Below are 12,639 nucleotides of genomic sequence, written 5' to 3' on the forward strand. Positions count from 1 at the left end.
TTCATCTTTAAATTCTCAATCTAATGTGTAGAGCTTTAGACCACTCACAGTGTGTCATTTGTCATGTATAGAGGATTATTGCATAGTGTTTAATATGTAGTGTGTAATGTGCAGTGTGTAATGTGCGGTGTGTAATGTGTGGTGTGTAATGTGTAGTGTTTAATGTGTAGTGTGTAATGTGCAGTGTGTAATGTGTAGTGTATAATGTGTGATATGTAATGTGTGGTGTGTAATGTGTAGTGTTTAATATGTAGTGTGTAATGTGCAGTGTGTAATGTGTAGTGTGTAATGTGCGGTGTGTAATGTGTAGTGTATAATGTGTGATGTGTAATGTGTGGTGTGTAATGTGTAGTGTGTAATGTGCAGTGTGTAATGTGCAGTGTGTAATGTGCAGTGTGTAATGTGTGGTGTGTAATGTGTAGTGTTTAATGTGTAGTGTGTAATGTGCGGTGTGTAATGTGTAGTGTATAATGTGTGATGTGTAATGTGTGGTGTGTAATGTGTAGTGTTTAATATGTAGTGTGTAATGTGTAGTGTGTAATGTGCAGTGTTTAATGTGTGGTGTGTAATGTGCAGTATTTAATGTGTAGTGTGTAATGTGTAGTGTGTAATGTGTGGTTTGTAATGTGCAGTGTTTAATGTGCAGTGTTTAATGTGTAGTGTGTAATGTGTGGTGTGTAATGTGCAGTGTTTAATGTGCAGTGTTTAATGTGTAGTGTGTAATGTGTGGTGTGTAATGTGCGGTGTTTAATGTGCAGTGTTTAATGTGCAGTGTGTAATGTGCAGTGTTTAATGTGCCGTGTTTAATCTGTAGTGTTTAATGTGTAGTGTGTAATGTGTGGTGTGTAATGTGCAGTGTTTAATGTGAAGTGTTTAATGTGCGGTGTGTAATGTGTGGTGTGTAATGTGTAGTGTGTAATGTGTGGTGTGTGATGTGCAGTGTTTAATGTGCAGTGTTTAATGTGCAGTGTGTAATGTGCTGTGTTTAATGTGCGGTGTTTAATGTGCGGTGTTTAATGTGCAGTGTTTAATCTGTAGTGTTTAATGTGTAGTGTATAATGTGTAGTGTGTAATGTGCAGTGTTTAATGTGCAGTGTTTAATGTGTAGTGGGTAATGTGCAGTGTTTAATGTGTGGTGTGTAATGTGCTGTGTTTAATGTGCGGTGTGTAATGTGCTGTGTTTAATGTGCGGTGTGTAATGTGTAGTGTTTAATCTGTAGTGTTTAATGTGTAGTGTATAATGTGTAGTGTGTAATGTGCAGTGTTTAATGTGTGGTGTGTAATGTGCAGTGTTTAATGTGTAGTGTGTAATGTGCAGTGTTTAATGTGTAGTGTGTAATGTGCAGTGTTTAATGTGCAGTGTGTAATGTGTGGTGGGTAATGTGCAGTGTTTAATGTGCAGTGTTTAATGTGCAGTGTTTAATCTGTAGTGTTTAATGTGCAGTGTTTAATGTGTAGTGTTTTATCTGTAGTGTTTAATGTGCAGTGTTTAATGTGTGGTGTGTAATGTGCAGTGTTTAATGTGCAGTGTTTAATATGCAGTGTTTAATGTGCAGTGTGTAATGTGTGGTGTGTAATGTGCAGTGTTTAATGTGCAGTGTTTAATGTGTAGTGTGTAATGTGTGGTGTGTAATGTGCGGTGTTTAATGTGCAGTGTGTAATGTGTGGTGTGTAATGTGCTGTGTTTAATGTGTAGTGTGTAATGTGTGGTGTGTAATGTGCGGTGTTTAATGTGCAGTGTTTAATGTGTAGTGTGTAATGTGTGGTGTGTAATGTGCTGTGTTTAATGTGTAGTGTATAATGTGTGGTCTGTAATGTGTAGTGTGTAATGTGTAATGTGCAGTGTGTAATGTGCAGTGTTTAATGTGTAGTGTGTAATGTGCAGTGTTTAATGTGCAGTGTTTAATGTGTAGTGTGTAATGTGCAGTGTTTAATGTGTAGTGTGTAATGTGCAGTGTTTAATGTGTAGTGTGTAATGTGTAGTGTGTAATGTGCAGTGTTTAATATGCAGTGTATAATGTGTAGTGTATAATGTGTAGTGTATAATGTGTAGTGTGTAATGTGCAGTGTTTAATGTGTAGTGTATAATGTGTAGTGTGTAATGTGCAGTGTTTAATGTGTAGTGTGTAATGTGCAGTGTTTAATGTGTAGTGTATAATGTGTAGTGTGTAATGTGCAGTGTTTAATGTGCAGTGTATAATGTGTAGTGTGCAATGTGTAGTGTATAATGTGTAGTGTATAATGTGCAGTGTGTAATGTGCTGTGTTTAATGTGTAGTGTATAATGTGTAGTGTGTAATGTGCAGTGTGTAATGTGCAGTGTGTAATGTGCAGTGTTTAATGTGTAGTGTGTAATGTGCAGTGTTTAATATGCAGTGTATAATGTGTAGTGTATAATGTGTAGTGTGTAATGTGCAGTGTTTAATGTGTAGTGTATAATGTGTAGTGTGTAATGTGCAGTGTTTAATGTGTAGTGTGTAATGTGTAGTGTGTAATGTGCAGTGTTTAATGTGTAGTGTGTAATGTGTAGTGTGTAATGTGTAGTGTGTAATGTGCAGTGTTTAATGTGTAGTGTGTAATGTGCAGTGTTTAATATGCAGTGTATAATGTGTAGTGTATAATGTGTAGTATATAATGTGTAGTGTGTAATGTGCAGTGTTTAATGTGTAGTGTATAATGTGTAGTGTGTAATGTGTAGTATATAATGTGTAGTGTGTAATGTGCAGTGTTTAATGTGCAGTGTATAATGTGTAGTGTGTAATGTGTAGTGTGTAATGTGTAGTGTGTAATGTGCAGTGTGTAATGTGCAGTGTTTAATGTGTAGTGTGTAATGTGCAGTGTTTAATATGCAGTGTATAATGTGTAGTGTATAATGTGTAGTATATAATGTGTAGTGTGTAATGTGCAGTGTTTAATGTGTAGTGTATAATGTGTAGTGTATAATGTGTAGTATATAATGTGTAGTGTGTAATGTGCAGTGTTTAATGTGCAGTGTATAATGTGTAGTGTGTAATGTGTAGTGTATAATGTGTAGTGTGTAATGTGTAGTGTGTAATGTGCAGTGTGTAATGTGCAGTGTTTAATGTGTAGTGTGTAATGTGCAGTGTTTAATATGCAGTGTATAATGTGTAGTGTATAATGTGTAGTATATAATGTGTAGTGTGTAATGTGCAGTGTTTAATGTGCAGTGTGTAATGTGTAGTGTATAATGTGTAGTGTGTAATGTGCAGTGTTTAATGTGCAGTGTATAATGTGTAGTGTGTAATGTGTAGTGTATAATGTGTAGTGTATAATGTGCAGTGTGTAATGTGTAGTGTGTAATGTGCAGTGTTTAATGTGCAGTGTATAATGTGTAGTGTATAATGTGCAGTGTTTAATATGCAGTGTATAATGTGTAGTGTATAATGTGTAGTGTATAATGTGTAGTGTGTAATGTGCAGTGTTTAATATGCAGTGTATAATGTGTAGTGTATAATGTGTAGTGTATAATGTGTAGTGTGTAATGTGCAGTGTTTAATATGCAGTGTATAATGTGTAGTGTATAATGTGTAGTGTATAATGTGTAGTGTGTAATGTGCAGTGTTTAATGTGCAGTGTATAATGTGCAGTGTATAATGTGCAGTGTATAATGTGTAGTGTGTAATGTGCGGTGTGTAATGTGTAGTGTATAATGTGTGATGTGTAATGTGTGATGTGTAATGTGTGATGTGTAATGTGCAGTGTATAATGTGTAGTGTATAATGTGTAGTGTGTAATGTGCAGTGTTTAATGTGTAGTGTATAATGTGTAGTGTGTAATGTGCAGTGTTTAATGTGTAGTGTGTAATGTGCAGTGTATAATGTGCGGTGTATAATGTGTGGTGTGTAATGTGCGGTGTGTAATGTGTAGTGTATAATGTGTAGTGTGTAATGTGCAGTGTTTAATGTGTAGTGTATAATGTGTAGTGTGTAATGTGTAGTGTGTAATGTGCAGTGTATAATGTGTAGTGTATAATGTGTAGTGTATAATGTGTAGTGTATAATGTGTAGTGTATAATGTGTAGTGTGTAATGTGCAGTGTATAATGTGTAGTGTATAATGTGTAGTGTATAATGTGTAGTGTATAATGTGTAGTGTGTAATGTGCAGTGTTTAATGTGTAGTGTATAATGTGTAGTGTGTAATGTGTAGTGTATAATGTGTAGTGTATAATGTGTAGTGTATAATGTGTAGTGTGTAATGTGCAGTGTATAATGTGTAGTGTATAATGTGCAGTGTTTAATATGCAGTGTATAATGTGTAGTGTATAATGTGTAGTGTATAATGTGTAGTGTATAATGTGCAGTGTTTAATATGCAGTGTATAATGTGTAGTGTATAATGTGTAGTGTATAATGTGCAGTGTTTAATATGCAGTGTATAATGTGTAGTGTATAATGTGTAGTGTATAATGTGCAGTGTTTAATATGCAGTGTATAATGTGTAGTGTATAATGTGTAGTGTATAATGTGCAGTGTTTAATATGCAGTGTATAATGTGTAGTGTATAATGTGTAGTGTGTAATGTGCAGTGTTTAATATGCAGTGTATAATGTGTAGTGTATAATGTGTAGTGTATAATGTGTAGTGTATAATGTGCAGTGTTTAATGTGTAGTGTGTAATGTGCAGTGTTTAATGTGTAGTGTATAATGTGTAGTGTGTAATGTGCAGTGTTTAATATGCAGTGTATAATGTGTAGTGTATAATGTGTAGTGTATAATGTGTAGTGTGTAATGTGCAGTGTTTAATGTGCAGTGTATAATGTGCAGTGTATAATGTGCAGTGTATAATGTGTAGTGTGTAATGTGCGGTGTGTAATGTGTAGTGTATAATGTGTGATGTGTAATGTGTGATGTGTAATGTGCAGTGTATAATGTGTAGTGTATAATGTGTAGTGTATAATGTGTAGTGTGTAATGTGCAGTGTTTAATGTGTAGTGTATAATGTGCAGTGTTTAATGTGTAGTGTGTAATGTGCAGTGTATAATGTGCGGTGTATAATGTGTGGTGTGTAATGTGCAGTGTATAATGTGTAGTGTATAATGTGTAGTGTATAATGTGTAGTGTGTAATGTGCAGTGTTTAATGTGTAGTGTATAATGTGCAGTGTTTAATGTGTAGTGTGTAATGTGCAGTGTTTAATGTGTAGTGTATAATGTGTAGTGTGTAATGTGTAGTGTATAATGTGTAGTGTATAATGTGTAGTGTATAATGTGTAGTGTGTAATGTGCAGTGTATAATGTGTAGTGTATAATGTGCAGTGTTTAATATGCAGTGTATAATGTGTAGTGTATAATGTGTAGTGTATAATGTGTAGTGTATAATGTGCAGTGTTTAATATGCAGTGTATAATGTGTAGTGTATAATGTGTAGTGTATAATGTGCAGTGTTTAATATGCAGTGTATAATGTGTAGTGTATAATGTGTAGTGTATAATGTGCAGTGTTTAATATGCAGTGTATAATGTGTAGTGTATAATGTGTAGTGTATAATGTGCAGTGTTTAATATGCAGTGTATAATGTGTAGTGTATAATGTGTAGTGTATAATGTGTAGTGTATAATGTGTAGTGTATAATGTGTAGTGTATAATGTGTAGTGTATAATGTGTAGTGTATAATGTGTAGTGTGTAATGTGCAGTGTTTAATATGCAGTGTATAATGTGTAGTGTATAATGTGTAGTGTATAATGTGCAGTGTTTAATATGCAGTGTATAATGTGTAGTGTATAATGTGTAGTGTATAATGTGCAGTGTTTAATATGCAGTGTATAATGTGTAGTGTATAATGTGTAGTGTGTAATGTGTAGTGTATAATGTGTAGTGTATAATGTGTAGTGTATAATGTGTAGTGTGTAATGTGTAGTGTATAATGTGCAGTGTTTAATATGCAGTGTATAATGTGTAGTGTATAATGTGTAGTGTATAATGTGTAGTGTATAATGTGTAGTGTGTAATGTGCAGTGTTTAATATGCAGTGTATAATGTGTAGTGTATAATGTGTAGTGTATAATGTGTAGTGTATAATGTGTAGTGTGTAATGTGCAGTGTTTAATATGCAGTGTATAATGTGTAGTGTATAATGTGTAGTGTATAATGTGTAGTGTATAATGTGCAGTGTTTAATATGCAGTGTATAATGTGTAGTGTGTAATGTGCAGTGTTTAATATGCAGTGTATAATGTGTAGTGTATAATGTGTAGTGTATAATGTGTAGTGTATAATGTGTAGTGTGTAATGTGCAGTGTATAATGTGTAGTGTATAATGTGTTATGTGTAATGTTTAGTTTGTATTGTGCAGTATGTAGTGTGTATTGTGCAGTATTCAGTGTGTATTGTGCAGTATGTAGTGTGTATTGTGCACTGTGTAGTGTGTAGTAGTGTGTATTGTGCAGTATTTAGTGTGTATTGTGCAGTATTTAGTGTGTATTGTGCACTGGGTAGTGTGTAGTAGTGTGTATTGTGCAGTATTAGGTGTGTAGTGTGTAGTATTTAGTGTGTAGTAGTGTGTATTGTGCAGAATTTAGTGTGTTTTGTGTAATGTTCAGTATTTAGTGTGTATAGAGGATTGTGTATTGTGCTGTATTTAATGTGCAGTATTTAGTCTGTAGAGAGTATTGTGTAATGTGCAGTATTTAGTGTGTATTGTGTAATGTGCAGTATTTAGTGTGTAGTAGTGTATAATGTGCAGTATTTACTGTGTAGTGTGTATTGTATAATGTTAAGCATTTAGTGTATAGTGTATAGTAGTGTATAATGTGCAGTATTTACTGTGTAGTGTGTATTGTATAATGTTAAGTATTTAGTATATAGTGTATAATAGTGTGTAATGTGCAGTATTTAGTATGTAGAGAGTATTGTATAATGTGAAGTATTTAGTGTTATGTGTAGTAGTGTTTATTGTACAGTATTTAGTGTGTAGTAGTGTTTATTGTACAGTATTTAGTGTGTAGTAGTGTTTATTGTGCAGTATTTAGTGTGTAGTGGTGTTAACCCGAGTCAGATGGAGACACACTGGAGTGTTCAGGAATGAAAATGAATGGTGTGTGTTTGGCAGCACGGAGAGAAATCCTCCCTGAACACACTTGGCCAGTTTATCACTCTCAGACGCTGAGATAAACCTGAATCACGCTAAACACGAGGCATGTCGTGGTCAGGATCTGCACAGACGTCCTCCTCCACTCTCTCTAACATACCTTGGGGTTTACACTCCAGTCCAGCAGCTTAAAAAAACCATTAACACCAATCTCTAAATCTGCTCTGGACTAGGCCACTCCTTCAGACCTAAACACTCTCACACTACATCCATTTTATTTACAAGCTTAAATTATCCTTAAGTTTAACTTTATATCTAGGGTTTGTTTTTCTTTGAATTTTTTCTTTCTTGTTTTTCTTACATATCATCCTTTTCTTTCTTTCTTTCTTTCTTCCTTTCTTTCTTTCTTTCTTTCTTTCTTTCTTTCTTTCTTTCTTTCTTTCCTAATTTTATTACATTTGTTGTTTTAACTCAGTAGAGATTAATTTCCTAATACATCTGACATATAGACATTTCACAGACAGATTATAAATATTAATAAAATGTTTAATAATTAATAATCTATGAATATGAATGAAACTAAAAGGGCTGTTTGTGTTGTTTGGGTTTGTTACGAACAGGACATTTCCAGTTCCATTTCCCAGCTTCCTCTGTATAACAGACCTACATGTGTTTCACTAGAACATTTTTTTTCTTCTTGTCATTAGTAGTCATTAGTGGTATTTTATTCATCATTAGTCATCATTGCCTAATTAGGAACAGATGATGTCACTGATGTCATGCAGCAAATAACAGACCACTAATGACTACTAATGAATAAACACAGTGACAAACAGTTTCATAATATTTGAATTATTTTAGGTCCAAACCTGCCCCTGAATACTAAACAACATCAACAAAAACAACATCTCACACACACACACACGCACAGGTTTACTGCATTATTGTGTGTGTGTGTTGTAAAACCCAGAGATTAGAATTAGGATGGATTTTATTGTGACAGTAATACACACAAACATATAAGAATAATTCCAAAATCCTTTAAAGAAAAAATAAGATTAAAATGACATAAACGGTGAAATAATAAATTGTGCATGTTTACAAGTCTAATTTCATTTTATGTTCTTCATTTTATCTTGTTTTCTTTTTTTCCCCAATTTATTTATTTATTTATTCTTAATATTTTTCTTTCTTTTCTTTTCTTTTCTTTTTTCTTCTGCTCATCCGATGTGCTTTATCTATTTTCTTTCTTTCCACACAGTATAGCCAAACGTATTAGGACACCTGTTCATCACTAACATGTTTCCATTCAAATACCATGAGCATTAATGAAGAGTTGTTCCTATAAGAGACTCCACACTTCTGGGGAGGTTTTCTATTAGATTTTGGAATGAGGCTCAGGGGAATTTCTGTTCATTCAGCCATGAGAGCATGGGATCAGACACTGATGATGGGTGAGGAGGTCTGGGGCTTAACTTGGGCTTCAGTTTACCCCAGAGGTGTTCAGTGGGTTGAGTTCAGGTCTCTGTGCATGTCTTCATGAAGCTTGCTTTGTGCATAGGATTGTTGTCATGCTGGAACAGGTTTAAACCCCATGAACGTCTGTAAAGGGAAATTATAGTGCATGAAAAATGTAAAAAGACATTCTATACAATTGCTTCTAAATGTGAGGCAACAGTTAAAGGAAGAGCCACCTATGAGTATGAGGGTCAGGTGTCCACAAACTTTTGGCTATACAGTGTATGTTTTTATGACATATTTTCCCTGTTTCCTTTAGTTCTGTTTCTGTTTCAGTCTGTCGTTGTGAAATGTAATGAGCTAAAAGCTAAAATATTAGCATTAACAAACAGCAGTTGTTTGTGTGTAAGGTGTGTATGAGTGTATATGAGATCTTTATTATCCTGCATTTCCAAGCAGGTTTCCTCCTATCTCAGACAATTCGCTTTTTAAAAGTGTCACTTTTCCATTCCTAGAGTGTAGCTGAACCAAAATCCCTGAAGCTGTATCTCTGCGTCAGTCCTAACGATCACCACCTGCGAACATGTCCGAGCTCATCCATCGTCCCGACTCATCCGTCGTCCCGACACACTCGGATTAATACGGGTCTGACTCTGAAACACTGCACAGGCTCGCAGCGCTCAGGATAAAGTGAGAGAAAGTGGAGTTGAGGAGCGCTGCCGCTGCTTCAGAGTGATTAATTAGCGTTGGAGGAGAAAAACGTAAAGCGACAGCTGTTTTCATTTCCATATCAGAGCAGAGCCGGAGTGTCAGAACTGCACTGGAGTCATCCATCAGAGCTACAACACTCTCTCCATCTGCACATTTATCAGCAAAACACCATCAGATTCAACGTTCAGCACAACTACAACATGATCGCTTATTGATTTGCTAAAACTCCTGCTGTGCTTCTAGTTAAGCAGCACACTGTGTTAGCTTTGTTGCAGGGGTGGAGCTGAGATTGTGGGCCGGCCTGGTGAAACTGGTGACACATTCTTTCTCCAGAGTATGTACTTACTGCCTAGGTTTATGTATCTCATATTTAATGTTTTTAATGTTGTAACTTTTCTAAAGTTGTTGTCCCTAGTCTGCTCCTTATTCAGTGTCACCACACGTTGACTTTGGCACAGTTTTTTTTGTCAGATGCCCTTCCGATTTTATCAAGGCTTGGGACTGGCACTGAGAGTTAATCCCTCAGTGGCTGGGTTGGTTCCCTGCCCGGGACTCTAACCCTGGTCACAGCAATAAGAGCGTGGGATCCTGCTGCTGGACCATCAGGGACCTGATAATGACAGTTAAAATATTTTCTGTTTAAATTAATAGTGAATATTAATGAAGCATGCAGTGGATATAAACGAGTGTGCCATGAATATTAACTAGTATATAATGTCACATCACATTAAACAGAGGAACTTCCTTAAGCAAAGAAAATAGGCAAGCAGATTATTTTTATTTATTATTTTTTTAATGAAGACCAGCTATCGTTTTATGTTTGTTCATGTGATTGTGAGAGATCCTGATACAACTAGGTAACTACAGGTGATAAGAAACATGAAAATCAAGATGTGTCAAAGTGTTTATTTACTGTTGGAAAAGAAACACACACACACACACACACATATATATATATATATATATATATATATATATATATATATATATATATATATATATATATATATATATATATATATATACGGATGTTCAAGGAACTTGGGAACTTGTCATGAAAAACGGTTGACTGTCAAGGCCACTGTAATATAATGACATGCAGAAACATAAAGTATGAGAAGTTAATTATTTATTATTCATTATTTTCATTCTACTGTTCACTCGGTTTATCATCTCACACACACATACGCACACACACAAGCTCAATAAATTCTGTACTCTTACAAACACAAACCAAACAGAGTGTGTTTATGCTTTGTTCTCTCTTCTCATACTAAATAAATAAGACGGTGTGCTGAAGCCTGACTGGAGCTCAAGGTTACCCCACGTTCTGTGCAACACGAGTGAGCAGATGTAGTGAAGCCCCGTTCGTCTTGTTAATTAAATAATTAGTGCCAGACTTTCAGGGCAGACGTCTCAGTGGGGCCGAACTGAGACGCGGCCGTCTGTTTTCCACTCCTGCTCGCTTCTAAATGCTTCGTATTATTCAATTAAACAAGCAGAACCTGGCTAAGCGTCCTCCTGAGGACTTCACACTGAACTTTGACCTTCAACAAACTGACTATGACTTCATCACATCCGAGCTGGACTCGCATATTAAATAAATGAAAATAAAACAAACTGAAATTCAGGTTTCTTTAAGGGAATGTGATGGAACAAAGGATTTGTGTACTTTGCAGCCTTGTATGTGTAGAGTTTAGCCCCGTCCCATCATACTTTTAAAGCCATCCACCTGGCCCCGCCTTTTATTTCTGTTGAGTCATTTACCTGCCCCCCTTTCACAGCTCTCTGGACTTACCTGACCCTACCCTATTAGTTGTCTGAAACTAATCAGCTGTCTAATCCCCATCTTCTCAGCTCTTTAAAGCCCCATCATCATCTGCACTTACATGGCTCCACACCTTCAATTTTCTGGAGCCGCTCACTTGACCACTTCTCCTTAGCTCTATGGAGTCACCTGGCCCCACCACCTCTGCTCTACATTTTAACTAGGCTGTCATTCAGCCTCTTATCTTCTTGCAGTTGTCCACCTGACCCTGCCTCAGTAGTGCTCTAGAGTCACCCACACCCAGCTTCTTAATTTCTGCAGGCTTCCCCTAGCCACTCCTCCCTGCTTGCTGAAGTGAGGTCAACCCCCCACCCTCTCATCTCACTGACGCTATCCACTTGGCCCCGCCTCCTCAGCTCCCTGGAGTCATCTGACCACACTCCTGCACCTCTCATGCCACCAGGACCCTTATCTTTTTGGAGTTGTCTACCTGACTCCGCCTCCTCTGCTCCCTGGAGTCACATGACCATGCCCCCTCATTAAAGCATATGTGTGTCTTCACTCCCATTCTGAAGGAGAGGAGTGTGTTTCATTTCCTAACATTCACATATCTCTACTTCAGGTAAAAGGCAGTAGATCTCTGTCAGCAGTACAGACAACACACACCCTGAGCTCACAGTCTTACACACACAACACCAACCATTTCCCCCTGTATTCCTTAGAAAAAGTTTATCGACTAACTGCCCAGTTATGAGACGCAGACAGAGGAGAACATTGATCTTATGTCACACTCAGAGGAACACCACTCACACACCAGCCATTTCTGGCATTCTGAGGAAAATCACACACACACACCATTAGTGTATATAAAGCTTCTCAGGTTTGATATGAGGACAAGTACAAAGAGTAAAATAAGGCAAAACACTCACATTATTCTTTGCAACTTTAGCTGTGACTCTGTGTCTACTTTATGTAATTTTACTGAGAATTTAAAAAAAAAACCCACAAATGGTATATACATTAAAAAAACAAGTGTTACTACACGTGTATAAAGTAGATTAAGAATGACGGACACGGGCGTTATTTATCCCCTGACAGACTGTACTTCGCTCAAGCTATGAGGATCTTTTTCTGTCTGTTATTGTCATCTGCTTTTATTTTGGCATACATGCACTGTAGGTCTGTGAATATACTTGATTTTGGTTTATAAAAGCAAATAAATAAATGAATACATAAAGGAATTAATAAATAAATAAAATTAAATAAAAAGAAAAAGAAAGAAAGAAAGATAAATAAATAAATAAATAAATAAATAAATAAATAAGTAAATAAGTAAATAAATAAATAAATAAACAAACTGCCCCCCATACACCAAAAAAGGGGAAAAAATGGTGTAAAATGAATCAGCATCATTTTAACGTTTTCTTATAAATACAGTATGTAGTTGCTTGTGTATGATATCAGTGATTACACACATAAAAATCATTTTATGTGAAGAAGTCCCAGGTAATCGGCTGTTACCATAGAAACAATAACCTATTAGAACAAAGCACATTTATATAAAGTATTGCTGATAAAGCTTTTGATATAGGAAAGTAATCAACAAATTTTGTTCAGTCAGACTCCAGAATTCAGCAGCGCTGTGTTTATGCTGTGGA

Source organism: Hemibagrus wyckioides, linkage group LG10 (genome assembly GCF_019097595.1).
Source record: "Hemibagrus wyckioides isolate EC202008001 linkage group LG10, SWU_Hwy_1.0, whole genome shotgun sequence".
Classification (NCBI taxonomy): domain Eukaryota; kingdom Metazoa; phylum Chordata; class Actinopteri; order Siluriformes; family Bagridae; genus Hemibagrus; species Hemibagrus wyckioides.